We start from the raw sequence: 15,608 nt of genomic DNA on the forward strand, positions 1-15,608 counted from the left end.
AAACCCTGATCTGATTTAGTATCCTTATGGTAGCGTTGTGTAACCAGGCAGCACCCTGCGCTTGTAGTACACTACCTGAACTACAGCTGTCAAATGGGTTCCTGTGTTCTGGTTGGCTACAAATGCGTGAACTCACCCTGCCAATGACTTGTGGGTAACCACTTCAGCATTTACAGCATTAATTGTTACACCTTTGCACTTCCCCTGATGTGTGCGATAAGCGTAGCACTTTGGCCCCCCTGACACAAACTCTGTGATGTAGTCCTCCTCGGGGCCCCCATCATTTAACTCATCAGTCAATTCCCCTAGGTACAGACCCAAGTCATGGATAGTCATGGCACCTATAAACACATTTACATCCTTTACCCTGGACCCCCTACCGTTAGCACCACGCCATTGAACCATGGCCACGTCGTCAGAAATGAAACAAAACTGCCTCACATCATAATGGTCTCTGAACAATAATTGTGTGAATCTGGCTGGATCTGTGACCACTCGCACAACGCCATGTTGCTCCTCAGGCTAAACCTGTCCCACAAAGACCTCAGGAGTAGTTTATTACAACTCTTGGCTACCTTGTTAACATGGATCTTGACCAGGTCTAACCTGATGCTCTCCTTCTCATAGTAATCAGCAATGTATTTTTGCTGGTCCTCAGGAGTTTTCACGTGTTCGGGGTAACTGGATGCCTCCTGTTTGCATTTCAGACATGTCTTGACATACACCTTGAACAAATTGCCAGTCTTGTCAGGAAAATGCCACACTTCATCAGTGCAGACAATTTGGTACCCCTTTTGTAGAGCCTTTTCCAGCTCAAACGGTACCCATGTTCCTGACAGCTGTCTGTCAATGTCACCGTGCATACATTCGCTACTCTGATTCTGCTGTTCAGCGCAAGTGCGGCACAGCGGGAACATGAGCTTGTTGTGGTATCTGTAGGGCAGTACGGGGCAATACAGACCTCTTGGTGGTAGCACAGCGCACATAATAAAACCAAAATAATTTTGGATGGTGTCAAAATTGCTGTGAATGATTTGGGGTAGCCAATTGGACATTTGTAGACTGAACTGTTGGATAAAGACTGGTCAAAAATGATTTCACTGCCGGGTTAGTTTTGGTTAACAACAACCGTTCACACTCCCACATCACAACAACCAGCACACCATATTGTGATCCCAAGGCAGCCACCTTCTCACAAAAGAGACAGTAAAGCTCACTGTAGGGCACCTTGGTGAGAGGGTTTAAATCACTTTGACACAACCGCGAAAAAAACAGCCTGCAAATTCGTAGCATATATCTGTGGCGACATTCTTCCCATCCACAAAATACTGCCCTACTCGCTGATCACCCCCTTTGCGCGCATGCTTTATTGTTTTGTTTTCTGTGTGAGCGACATATTTCAGCCTCTGTATCGACACATTTGAGTAACACTTATTTTGCTCTATGTATGCCCCTTGGTACGTAAAGGCTAATGTGTCTTTGGGGAGAAACAGTGTCTTGAACACAACAATGCAGCTGGATTCCAGAGAGGTAAAAGTAAACGAATCCAGTGCGTGCCCTGCAGAAATGTCTCACGATATACGGTGCATGCCTTGTGCAGCACCTCTACAGCGTTAACACAATAGCGGCACATTTCTGCCTGGAAATCAAAGTTTTTCTTGTGGACAGTATCACACTATGCCATGAATTTAACCCTCTCACACTTACTCATGCTCTCATAACCATAGCAGGAGGGATCTGGATATGCACCTACATAATACTCCTTAGCCTTGGTGTTGAACCTGTGAGGAAAACACCCCTTTTCTAAGTCCTCAAAACCCAAGGCTGACGGTGTTTTGGCCAGACTCATGGGTAAAAAGCTACATGAATCTATCCACCACTGTTGGTATGCCTGGTCATTCATCAGGATGACTCTACTTCCTCTCAAGCATACAGTAGGAGCGATCCCGTGTTTGGCAAAGTACTTGAAACCCGATGCGCTGTGTGCAATAAATGTGTAGCTGCAAATTTTTGGATGCCTGTAATGTTTAACCAAAGCACTTATACACTTTAGAGTGTTGAAACAAAACTTGTTTCCATCCATGTCCATTGCACACACAAAATTGGCCTCATGCTTGCTGTCATGGTAACGGGTCTCAAAATCATACAGAATGTAAATTTCATCTGGCTTTTGTTTTTTAAGAGATTGAATAAAACATTGATGAGGAATTTCGCCATCTAATTTGCGCTCCCTGCAGTGTGTGCACACAATGGTTGCGCACTTGTGAGGGTTTTTCCCATGCTTGTATGTTTTACCACACGCCTCGCAGTATTTCATTGTGTCACATGGAATCAAATTGTGTGCGGTCTCCTTTAACTTGTGTTGCTGATGTGTGGATTTGCAGATGCGTTTACATTTATCACATTTCAGTGTTGTGCCTGAGTACTGAAACACTGTATGAAGCAGACATTACAGCGATGCTTGAAGTTGTGTAGTAGCGGGGTTTCATACGTACTGTAACAGTACTGACAGACATGAGGAGCCCCAAAAAACTCCTTTGGACTTTCAATCATGTAATAGTGTTCATTATGCAAGTATAACCAGATGGTCTATTTGTGAGGTGTGTCATGTGTTTGGAAACACTGTAGGCGTTTGCGCCCTGCAGCATGATGAAAAATGATAATCTTAACATTTAAATGCTTTTCAAATTTGATAACATCAAGGAAGGATACCGGTTGCATGTGGTCAACACTGCCTGGTTGTGAAGCCTCTAGCGCCTGATCAATAACACCACCCAACCTCTCTCTGACCCTAACAGGCACCTGCTCTGGGTTATTTACACCAATGTCTCAAAAATCGACATGCTGGCGCAATTCCAGGACATTAAAAGCAGGTATCATCAAGTTTCTCTGTCATGTCTTCAGACCACTGTTTAAACACTACAAAATTAGGTCGTGCAGGAGATGTTGTATTGGAGTTATTATTATTATTATTATCAACAACCGACCGACCAGCCCCATCACTGTGTTTAAACATTTTATGAGGTGGGGCCATTGTTGAAATTAGTGACTGATTACTTATGACACAAATCTACTGCGGTTGACTGTCTAAACAGTCCAGCATGCCGTACATCTGTTTAGTATGTGAAATGAAGTCGGCAAATGTATTTTCAGTAACTTTAAAGTGATCTGATAGATAGTCTTCGAAATTATCGTTTGATTTAATACGATTTTTAAGTACGGACTCCAGACGTCTGAGTCTGTTGTCAACTTGTTTTAATTTGGTATCAAGTTTGGTATAACGTTGGTCTAATCTGTCCGTTATTAACTAGTGCAATGACTTCTGCTCACAGGCCTGCGGTATTGGCAAGTTGTCTTGAATATCATCGGTAGCAGGTAAAATATTAGGATTCATACAAATGTCATAAAGCACATTCAACTCATCGTTGGTCAGCGCATGAAGATATGTTTGATCTAATAAAGTATCTGCCTGGCTTTGACAAATGGGGTCTGTGGAGAGAAGATCAATGACCCCCATTGCTCTCTTACAGGCAGCGACACTAGCCTGACAGGCTTTATCAGACACTGAGATGACGGTTTGACTTGATTCGTTAGACACCGGGACTCTAGCTTGTATTTGCACATCAGACACTGGGACACAGTCAACAGTTGCGTGAGTCTCTATACCATTATTCAACAAATCCTGTTAGACGGCATTTGTTAAACAGCACCAGGTATATTACACCATTCACCTAATAATTCACCGTAAAAAAAACCAGAATGATCATCACCTTGGATGTTGAACGTGGGTCGCTGTGGCAGTGTTGCGCTCTTATCCCCCTTGATGGTTACTGTATTCAGCTCCTCCAGAGCACTTACAGCTGATTCTATTTCATCCAGGGGCCCAAACAAGTTTTAAATACATGTAAAACAACACTAAAATGTGGATGAAACAAACCACAGCTTGTTTGTTTTTTGTTTCTTCTTTTTTTCTTGTACATACCACAAATTGTTGTTGGGCCTTCTTTTCTCGGCAGACTTCTCTCTGATCTCCTTTTGTGTTAGGGATCTCTTACAGTCAGGCCTGTGCTGAGCCTCTGGAACTATATACACACAAACATAGTGATTTAGTGTAACAAACTGATTTATTAAGTAAAATAAATGGTTTCACACTCAAACAAAAAAATACTTACCGTTTGAAACGTAGTTTAAAGGACCCAAAACTTCTCTATCTTGGGCACTTCTTTCTATACCCGAGGTAGGTCTAAGATTCACTAAAAAGTAGAGAAAAAAATTAGGCTACAAACACCACTTTCAAATCTGAACCAGAAAAAGACGTTATTCAGCAAAATGTAATGTGTTAAAACACTAACCTTCTACATCAATATTATGTAGAGGATTATTTTCCACATCTGCCACCACAGTAAGTAAGGCATCTAGTGAATCACACTTTTTTTCACACTTTTTTTTTTTAAAAAAGCATAATACAGATTGAATGACTAACCATCAGTGTTAGATTTTTTTTAAAATTGGGTAAAAGTGTAGACTGCTTACCGTTTGGATAGACCAGGTTTGATCAAGGTGTCCAATGTTCACTCAAAAAGGGTCGCAGGAGAGTAGGACGATCAGCGGTCGGGCGAGAGTAGTGTTGAAATGACTAAACGCAACACTTTTAAAAGACTGTTTTAAAACCATGCCCACTTTTACCAATGGAAATGCTTGCGATGCGCTACATAATGCACTACGCAATGCACCACATGCATTCCCCCGTGGTTGGCAGTTTTCTTTGGAGTGTTGGGAAATTGTGGAGTTTTAAATCATTTGTAATGTAATTCACTGAACTGCTTTTGTAATGTTTATAAACACTGCATAAGGAGATTTGATTTGATTTATAATTGGTTTAACAAAGCTAAAGGGCAATTCTGTTTGGCTCAAAGTGGACTCTAATTTTCCACAAGAATTATATACACACTGCAGAAACTGCACTCTGTTAAAGTTATCTAGTGAAAGTTTTTTGACTGTAAAAAAAAAAATAATAATACTGCTAGTGACAAAACATACTGTACGAATGTGAAAAATAACTTGCTACTAATATAATTGGTGGAAAACTTTGCACTGTATTCCACCAAGTTTCAGCATGTGTCTGGGAAAACAAGAGCCTCCACAGAATGGGTAAAAACACAGTCTATACATACATACACCACAATAGGGCAGTGTTTTCAGCAAATATTCAATAAGGACTAGACACAGAGATGGCAAGCCTCTAGAGGATGCTGCACCTTCATCACTGAAAATATAAAGTGAAAGTTTCCAACAAATAAATACTATAACCACAAAACAGTCACACAAGGAAAGTATAAAAAAGCATAAATGATTGTTAAAATCCTGTTACATAACTGTAAGTACAAACCCTCCCTTGCTAATTAACTATACGGCTGCTAAGATGTTACAATCCTCATCCATCCCTTAGGTGCGAGCTTCCCAAAGGCTGTTTCCTGAAAAAACAAAAATATCATATCGTCTCTTTTCCAAAATCATCCCATTAATAAAAAAATGTCTGTCCTTTGGGTGCTTTTATATTGTACTTTAACATATAACATATTTATATGGATTTTGTATCAAATACAGCAAAAAAAGAACAGCTGATAAACCATTAAGTTTTGTTTAAATCAAGGGGGTATCACATACTATATACTACAAATTCACCTTACTTTACTGAAATGATTTCCCTTTCATGTATTTATTCATAGCTACAATATCAAAGGAGCCCAACTAGTGTCACTGGACTTTTCTTCAACTGTGGGTCAGTAGTTCAGATGAATGACTCAACACAATGTGTCACTCCATAGAACAACTGCTTTTGTTTCAAAAGCGATAAATCAGACAATGTTACCACTTGAGACATGACTCAGAATAGTGGAAAGCCATTACGAGCAAGCAAAAAAATCTCAATTTTAGCAATCAAATAACTTGTGTGTGTGTATGTGTGCGTGCGTGTTTAAAGCACTTGGGTGTGTAGACACGACTGTGGTTTCCTGTACTATTGTCTGTGTTTGCCTGGTGACTCAGTCGCGCTTTCACTTGTGGTGGAGCAGATGAAACAAACTAGTCATTCAACCACATTTCCACCACCAAATCTCAGCCTGAATCATTTCCTCGACCACACACACACACACACACACACACACACACAAAATCGGGAACTATTGAGAGCATATCTCTTTGTCATCATCTTGTGCAGTGGTGAGGGCGTGAGGCGCAGATCCACCCAAGACTAATCGGTACTGTGTGCTCCTCAGCCTTTCCAGTGCACACAGACACACACACACTGACACATATTACGCTGTGAGTCATGAACTATTAGCTGGGAGGCTAGGAGGGAGGGGCAGATACAGACAGTCGGCAGAGGGACTATAGTCTGCAGTGTCTCTCATTAGCTCCAACACAAGTTGCACCTACCAATCACATTCCCTCATTACACACCAACACGCATAATGATGCAGTAAACTACACACACTCAGCCGCAGACAGCAAGCAGTAAAAAAAAAAAAAAAATCAAGAAACATCTGAATTTTTCATCGGTACCTCAACACCGGTGTTTTCATAAACTACGTGAAACACAGATGGGTAATAAAATAATTAGAGCCATTAGTTTTAAACATTTTCTTAATTGTCTTTGCCTTTAAGGCTAGAAAAATTTGTAATTAAAGCTACATCATAAGTTCAAGTCAGAATAATAACAAGCAAAACCTGAGACCATATCTAGTTTTACGTCCTAAATTTGACATTATTTTGATTCATCTCCCAGCTCTATAGGCATCAATACAGTGTGTTTAGATAGCCTTGCTCCAGACCACATCTCCAGTTACTTCAGGGGTTGCAATAGCGAGGTGAAATGTAATCCTCTGATAGCTGTGTTTCAGTGATTCCTTAGTTTAATTTTGGTGAGAGGGAATATGTGGTTGGTTTTCATCTTTGTCTCTTTTGGGTCCTCATGAGTTCAGGTGCCGAAACGAGAATTCAGACACATTCCTGCCATGCCAACTTAAAAAAAAAAAAAAAAAAAATGAGAGAAGAATCTCAGTTATGTGGCTGTCATACCCGTGGCGGTCTGAACAACACTTAGAATAAAATAATAACATAATATTACTGAATCAAAACCAGATGGAAAGTACGGCACAAAACAAAAGCTGAAGGTATTTACCGACTAATGCACAAAACAGACAGAATGGTTTTGTAAAGGAAAACAAATATGTGTGTTCTGTTGTTTTTGAATGCATAAAGTGAGCATTACAAAACATTAACTATGAAAGTAAATTTGTGTTGCTTGTTTGAGAAAGTAATGAATGAACCAAAATCGATTTACAAGAGGCACGTAGTGATCGCTTTGTGTTTTCTCCATGATTTAAGTAACAGCCTAAGAGGATTATGGACACATTAAACCATACTTTGCACAGCATTACTTGCTGTCAACATTAATCTCCAAACATAATGCAGGTGTATAACCAGTTCAGTGGAACCTGCTTCACAAAAGACCCACGTGTCCTTTAAACTTTAAACTTCTTCAAACATGAATGAGTTTATTTGTTCATTCAAATTACAGAAATTGGTTCACCTGGATGTCAAGCTACCTACACAAGTACCCACTGAGAAATCAAGGACATTTCACCATTACAGTAATCCAAGTGACTTCCTCTGATCTGAAGTTAAGACTTTAATAAACTTTCTGACAGATTGTGTTATATTTGACATTTTACAGTTCAAGCTGGAGCATTGTTTTTTTTATAGCTTAAAGGACACTTCGGCAGCTAGACATACCACTTTTAATGTAAACACTAGAAAGTTCTCAGAGGGAACATGTGTCTGACAAGGCTGCACATGTTTAACAATATAACACTAAATGTGTAGAAATGTTAAATCTGTAGGTAAATGAAATTATTCAACAATACAGAAATGATCATAACAATACAGCAGAAACTGCTGAAAAATGCCATATATCTCAATGTTAAGAAATTCTTTAAAAATGCCTTGACCACCAAAAACAAATTACTTGTTTTTTGACCCACAGCTGAACTCTGCAGCAGCAAGTCCATTGAAATAAAACAAAGTTTTGGTAAAATCTAAAAAAATAAAAAAGAAGAACAAAAATATACCACTACTTGAAATAACAACTCAGTTATATTAATTAATTAAACTGCTTGCTGTTTCTATACTAATATAATTGTTACTAGTAATTTAAACACTTTATTTCAAAACAGTGAGTAGCTATAGGAACTCTAACTTTATTTGAATAGTCTGCCTAAAGATAGGACATTAAAATATTTTGATGGCTTGTTTATTGAGATGCATTTTTATTTTACATTTTATCTATAGAGTATGTTACAATTCATAAACATATCTACATATTGTCAGAATAATTTGGTTTAACTTGAGCTTCAACTATTCACTCAACCTTTGTAAAATCTGTAGTGAATTGTCATATATACTCTCTATATAAACATCTGCAGAAAAAAGGCAAAATCATTGAATTGCTGGATCTCAGCTAATAAGCTGTTGTTACAAATGTTACAAATACTCTATAAACTATCTGTAGGTGGTCTGTCCAAATAAAGTGATACTAAATTCTGCATTTTCAAGGTTCAAGGTTACTCTTTTAGTACCCAAGGGTAAATTCGTTTTGCTGATGGGAAATTAATTATTTATAAGCATATTTCTCAGCAAGACCTAAAAGCTCCAGTATCTACTCAGATCATCTCCTTTATTTATTATTTTCAATGCATTTTTTTTTTTTTATTTATTCCACTTAGAAGATTTTGTTTACCCACAGACAGATGGATACAGGATACCATCGCTACAGCATTGTATTCTTTTATAAATACCATTCTAAATGAAACAAACTTGTATCTGTTTTTTTATTTTTGTAAGGCACCAGCACCACCAAAGACAATAATTGCTCAAACACAACCATTAATAAGCACCGCAAGGTAAAACCTTTAGACCACCACCACCCATCTTATCTCACAGAGAATATTCCCCTCTCACTGACTCATAACACAAAGAAATAACGGCACTGAGGGAATACTGACATGTACAGTAACGTGCACGCTGATAGAGAGGTCCTCTGTCGGCTGGCCACTGTCTGGCATGTGTCTGCAGCCGTTAAGACAGTACTGCCACGCTGTGTCAGACGAGGTAATAGCCTTTTTTTCCTACTGTGACTGACCTGACAGACACTAAAGCTGACAAGCCACAACCCCAGTTGATGCTTTGAGAACTGACAGAGGCTAAGTTTCCAATGCAGTACAATAACAAGGCACTCCACATATTTGAGGCCACCAGAATATGTCCCTAATGGGATATATGGAGGTTTATGGCTCCATTGTATATCAAGAGGAAATGTACACCCTTTCACAGCACTCCGACAAGACTGTCCTCTTCCACTTCTCAATGAAAACCACTGATTGCTGTGACATTGACCTTGTTTGAATGAATGGATGTTATTTATTATGCTCGACAATCATATGATTTCTATTTCATATCAAGGTGAGCTGAGGGACGCTCTAAAGTCAGGAGTCAGAGGAGATGGAAATTAGGAAGAAATTGAGTGAGGGACAAAATACCTCGTATTCAGATGAGGACAGACTTTCACATTTGTCTTCCTTTGTCTTTTCTCAACATCGAACAGAAGAAAAGGTCATTTCAAGGCAATGGGATCAGCCATCCCATTAGCTATTGTTGTCAAAAGAAGTGTGATCGGGAGGTGGTCGGTGACATGTTGCTGATTATAAGGCTTTCTGTTTGTAATTTCGAGAGATGTAGAGTGTAAACCAGAGAGAATAGGTATCAAGGTCTGTAGGTATCAAATTTAAAATCTGGTACTAACAGTGAATAATTCTATCACATCTAATTGTCAAAACTGTATGCAGTAGTTTATTACAGCACATCAGGGTTTCACTTGACATATTATATTATCATTGTCATAAAATTTGGTGACTTGTACAGAAGTACAGCACAGCAAAGATGCCCCTTTGAATAGATTCCCACTGTATTTACTCTTCTTTTTTTCTTTTCTTTCACTATTGCTGCTTTCTTTGCTGCAGTGCTCTGTGATTGGCTGAATACATGTGTCAAGTCACTTCAATGCTGTTGGGATAAGGAGTGTTATTGGCTGGTGCTCCAACCCCACTCCACCCCCGCCAACCACCCACCTCCAAAAGCTGTGGCGTAGCTGAGTGGGCAGGCAGATGTGTGCATCAGGTGGGGCTGCACTCCTAAAGAGGGGGGAGGAGGCACTCGAGGCCACCTCAGGTAACAGAACAGCAGCACAGGCGGCTTTTCACTATCCTTGATATATTTTCATTTACAGTCGGGTGAGTGCAGGGATGCAGTGGAGAGATAATGCACCTCTGTTTAGTTTTTGCAGTACTGTGCTTACCCAGAGTGATGAATTTAAATGTATCGTGAGTTTATCCTGGGAAGCAGCATAAAAATGGTTAAACTAGGTCATTTGAGGATAAAGTATTTTGAGGAAAACAGGATCTCTAAAAAAAAAAAAAAAAAGGCAGGTCATTTGGGTTTACATTGGGGGTTATTTGCCTCATCGTCTAGAGGTCGCACCACTCCAGAGACATGCTAACTTTAATCTATAATCCACTTTTTTTTAGATAAGTCAAAGTCATAACGTCCCTCATGTCTCATTCAACCCTCTGCACAGACTCACTGACAAGCTCCGAGCTCACTTCAGGGCACCACATCAAAGCTCAGCAGTATCGGCGATGCTGGCTGGCATCACACATAGACCTCACAATGACACCACGGTTTAAAAAAACAAATTAGGTCACACAAGTGCTACGAGTCATTTAGTGTGGTCCTCTGCCATACACCGTTGACATGAATAGCACCAACACCACACAGACAAAACAAAAACACACAGATTCTCACTCACAGTGTAGCACTAAAGGTGAAGCTGCCATCAACAATCTGTCGCTTTGTCACATCACACCGAATTTGGCAGATAAAAATGGTGAGGTGGGGATTATTTTGTGGTGTTGATGCTGGGTGTTGTATTGTGTGTGTGGAGCACACAGCAGTGGGTGTGACCTCCACCTGCAGGCCAGCCCAGGAAGTGAGATTCAACTTACCGGTGGGAACATGGTTTCTGATTTCCATCTTCTGCCGAAGTTCAAACACCAGCCACCTACGGAAAAGAGAAACAAGGATGAATAGATGGTAGCTGTCCGTATCACTGCTTAACAACAATGCTGTAATGTCTGACAGTTTTTTGGTTTTTTTTTTGTTTTTGTGCTCCACATACATCAGTGCTGATATAGAGTCACATTTTATTTGATCAGAGCAAGGGTGGCTGTTCTGCAGATTGAGGTCAGGATTTGGCTCCGAGTGTTATGTAACCTGGTATATGGGCCAGAATAATAGTATTACATATGAGATTGCAGTTCAAACGGGAGTCACGGTGGTGAAAGGCGGGCTGATGCAGACTGCGGCAGTGTCTGTGTTTTCAGGCTGTGGCTCTGTGCTCGTAACAGACAGACATGCCCAAGAGAGTAGTCTGAGTCTTTTTTCTTCTTGCCTCGTTTCATTTCTCCTACCCCATCAGTTTTGTGTTCTCCCCTTTTCTCACCCACGCTCTGCCATTCACTTTCTTACATTCTGTTGTCTCCAATTCCCTGATGTCGCCACATTGCCACACTTTGATGCCTCCACTTCCCCATTTAGTCTCACTGTGACAAACTGCCAGACAAGCAGATAGACAGAAAAAAACACAGACAGACAGACAGACAGACAGACAGACAGACAGACAGATAGATAGACTGAGTTCATCTCTGTATCTAGGATCTCATTAGGGTCTTGTCAATCTGTCATTGCCACTTCTGTTTTTTTCTCGTTCTTGCTCTAGAAGGGTGGGATATCCGCATTGGTTGCTATGGCACCAGACAGCTCCTCGTTTCCTCAGACAACGGCTAACTGTGATTGTGTGTGCACGTGCGTGTGTGTGTGCATCCACATGTCTAACTGTGTGCACGGGCGTTGCACACATGTGTAAGGCCCCTTGTGTGAGGCGGTGCAGCAAAGTGATAATCATCAGTGTCTGGTTTACTGTCGCTTCACTGCAATCAATTCTGAAAGATTCATAATCCATGACAGGTGAGCAGCTGCAACTCAACTTTGAGCTATGCTTGGAATCCACCTGATGATGACCATCTTGATTTATTCATGACATGTGAATGGGGGTTTCAACTGGCATCCAGCTATTTGATAAGCACAATAAATTTCCATCAGTTGTAGATTTTAGTGTCTCTCCTTTCCGTCTGTTGTGTGTCTTAGTATAAAATGTGAGTCTGGGTGACTTTGCAAATCCTCATCTTGGGGCATTCGTCCCTTCTGACCTGCCCTCTCTCCTCTGTTTGCACTCCAGCAGAGGGCAGTGTCTGCTTGACTCCACACACTGCCTCTCCCACACTACATCCACTGGGTGTTTACTCTACGCAATGACAGAGCTTAATTTCTCAGAAAACATGTAGCCTGCTGACCTTGCCCATTGTGATTAAAAAAAGTGCTTCAAAACTCAGGTGCTTTTATTTTACGCCCACAATCAAGCTCTGTGTATCGGCACACCGAAATGTTAGCAAATATCAACTGTCAAGAGAAAACAATGAGCAGGAGTCAAAAGTCTTCTTAATTCTTAGTTTTTTTTTCACCACAGAGTGACATTCAGTGTTTAAACAAAAAAACATCCTAAGCTTGCAAAATCAAATTTTCAAGTACAATTCACATAAAGAGGAGGGCTACATACACGAAAGTTACTTGCAAGAGATCTTCAAATGTCGATAACAAGAAGCTGTCGAAACTACAAGAACTTGCTGCTCTGACAGCTGGGGGTGGTAAAGAAAGGGAGAACTTGAGCACTTGTCTGTGTGTGTGTGTGTGTGTGTGTGTGTGTGTGTTCATGTTTGTGTATGTGTGGGTAAGTGAGGAGGCTGTGGTGTTGGGTGAAAGAGGTGTGTTTTTTTCCACCCTGTGGGGCCTCAGGCTGGGGTAGGGTGAGGCGGAGCTTTTGGGAGGCGCAGCATGGGGCGGGCTGTTTCAGCTGAACTCAGTGCACTGTAACAGCACTCAGGGCGTGAGGTCACAGAGTCCAGCATTCCTCCAGAGCGCTGTCTGTTTACACGACTGCCGCTGTGCCGGGGGGAGGTGGCAGCTTCGCATAACTACACCATCAGATAACAGTCATTGCTTGTATTTATGTTCATCATCCACCGAGGAGATAAGAGCCCTTTATTCATTGTTTCAAATGTTGAAAAATGTTCGGGCTTTTAACTCCATTTAGACCCTTCATTCTCACTGTACACCAATCCCAACAGCCTCACAGTAGACCTAAACAAAGAAACAGGATTTTTCCTCTGCGTATATAGTCTTCTCTTTGTTTATCCAGTAATGCAGGCGAAGTGATATACTGTATGCTTCCTACGTTCACCTTTGTGTTTAACATGCACAGAGATACTGAGGAAACACATGACTGTATGAACTCAGTACAACCTAAACATAGCAGACAGTACCTGTAAAACTCACAGAGCAGTTTGTATGCCTCAACTTTTAGCTTAGCCCTTAACAATATGTGCACTAGGAGATAACACTGTTCTTGCAAAAATCCAAATGTAACTTTACTTTGAGAGCAGTTATGGTATTTAACTTATATATTTACAGATGCTATGGAAATAAATTGCTTGTGTTTACTTAATTATATGCCAAATATGAAGCATTAAAAAAAATATTTCCCTCTAAAACCTCTCAGTTGCTGCTCAACACAATAATACCAACATAAGTTTGCTTGAGAGGCATGTAAATGTACTCTATTATTCAGTTCGGAGTGTTTGTCCAGGGTTAAGAATAGACCGTAACCCACATCTTTGTCGTCATAATTCAGACGACAAATTATGCAGATTGTGTCCTCATGAATTTGATATTGTACTTTGTGTGTACTGCACCGTAACGTGTAAACAGACTAATTCCAGCTCCAACAGAGCTGCCAAAGTCAAAGTCAAAAGCATCCCTGAGCAGGACTGAGGGGCCAGACCAGAGCTGAGATTATCTGGGGTCGGTCAGACTAAAAAGGACCAGTTCAGCCTCCTCTCAAGTGGCCAAGCTCATCAGGCTATTTATGCAGGAATAGCTCGGACTTGGCTGAGCCGAGATGCTGCTGGCCTCTCTGTGGGGCTGATCTGGGCTGAACTTTGACTGTAGCTGCTCTGTGCTGCTGCTCTCACATCCCAGAGCCTAGAAGCCAGCTGGTCACAACAGAGATGGGGAGTGACACCCAGGCCCTAGAGAGACAGTGCTCTGACTGTACTGTGGACGAGGGAGGGGAGTACGACTGTCAAAGGCTCCATTGTTTGACAGGCCAGCATGGTTTCACGTGCAGCGCATGATTCTAGCTGCGGGTCTGAACTATAGCCCAGTCTGACCTAAACTGTCCGGGAGGATGTAGCTGTGGCCTCCCTGGGCAGGTTAAAGTGTAACCGTGTCCGTGTTTTCTCAGGAAAGTGTGTTTATCTAGAGGACCAACACGGAGGCCCTTTTGTTTAACTAAGTAGTGAGACTCGCCCTAAAAGTAAAGCTCTCTGAAACACACAGGAACCAGGTGGCCCTTCTCGGTTCCATTTACGGCTGGTTAGGTGAAGTTTGCATGAGCATTTCTGTGCTCGAGTGTTTGTTTTCATGTGTGGGGACAAAACAGTTTGCAGATACGCAAAAAATGACATGTCAAACAAATCTGGATATTTACAAAGAAACATAAACTGAGATTTTTCTTCCAGCACAATGCAAACAGCACGCAGTGAAAGTGCACACAAATCCAGAAAATGAGAGGCACCTATCGTCTGTGGAGAGTCAAACAGCTGCAGCCAATTAAATACAAACAGTGCGAGGTAAATCATCAGGTACACTGTGGCACTGTTAAAGGGACAGTCTGGCACGTTTGAACCTGTGTCTTGTTCTGAAAAGTGTGGCAATTGTGACTGTGGATTATGAGCATGAACTGTCTAACATAACTGATGTAGTTACCATGATGTCACCTATTGGTTTGTGGACTGCCATTTTGCAGTTTGGCATTTCGGCTATCGCTAGCGTTTTCTTTTAAGCCAGAAGTGACCGTATTTGGATGAGAGGGAGGAGCTGTGGAGGAGTGAGGGGTGGATCTGACTCACAGACAGCCTGTCACTCAAGTTGCCCCACCCTTAAATATGCATAACTTCAATAAAATGTAAATGGGTAAGTTAAATTCACATTTAAAACTTGCTAACTCCATTGTAGAAATTCAAACCAACTTAAAAAATAAAATAACCAAATTATGTGTGAAGCTGTGGGTCAGTGTCGATTTAGTATGAATGCTACAGAACCAATAGCAAAGAAGATTGCTCATATAATTTTGGTCTAAGAAAATTCTGGTTGGCTATCAGTGGACTATTACAAAGACGACTGTAAGTCACTAAAACTTTATGGACATATTTATGCACAGACAAGAAGCTTAAATAAAATAGGAGAGGAGAGACTGATACTAAAGACAGAGAAGGAAAGGTGAGACAGAAAGAGAGGACCATTCCAAGGACATAAAT

General features: G+C 40.9%; 1 protein-coding gene across 1 annotated transcript in view; it reads right to left on the minus strand.

The window, feature by feature from the left end:
- Positions 1-15,608, minus strand: part of LOC121952680 (sorting nexin-19-like) — a 116,908-nt gene that overhangs the window by 87,614 nt on the left and 13,686 nt on the right. The window contains exon 2 of the mRNA XM_088088054.1: positions 11,121-11,176. The gene's annotated coding sequence lies outside the window, so the exon portion shown is untranslated. The remainder of the gene's footprint in view (positions 1-11,120; positions 11,177-15,608) is intronic.

Source organism: Plectropomus leopardus, chromosome 15 (genome assembly GCF_026936395.1).
Source record: "Plectropomus leopardus strain MGB_pleo_1.0 chromosome 15, ASM2693639v1, whole genome shotgun sequence".
Classification (NCBI taxonomy): domain Eukaryota; kingdom Metazoa; phylum Chordata; class Actinopteri; order Perciformes; family Serranidae; genus Plectropomus; species Plectropomus leopardus.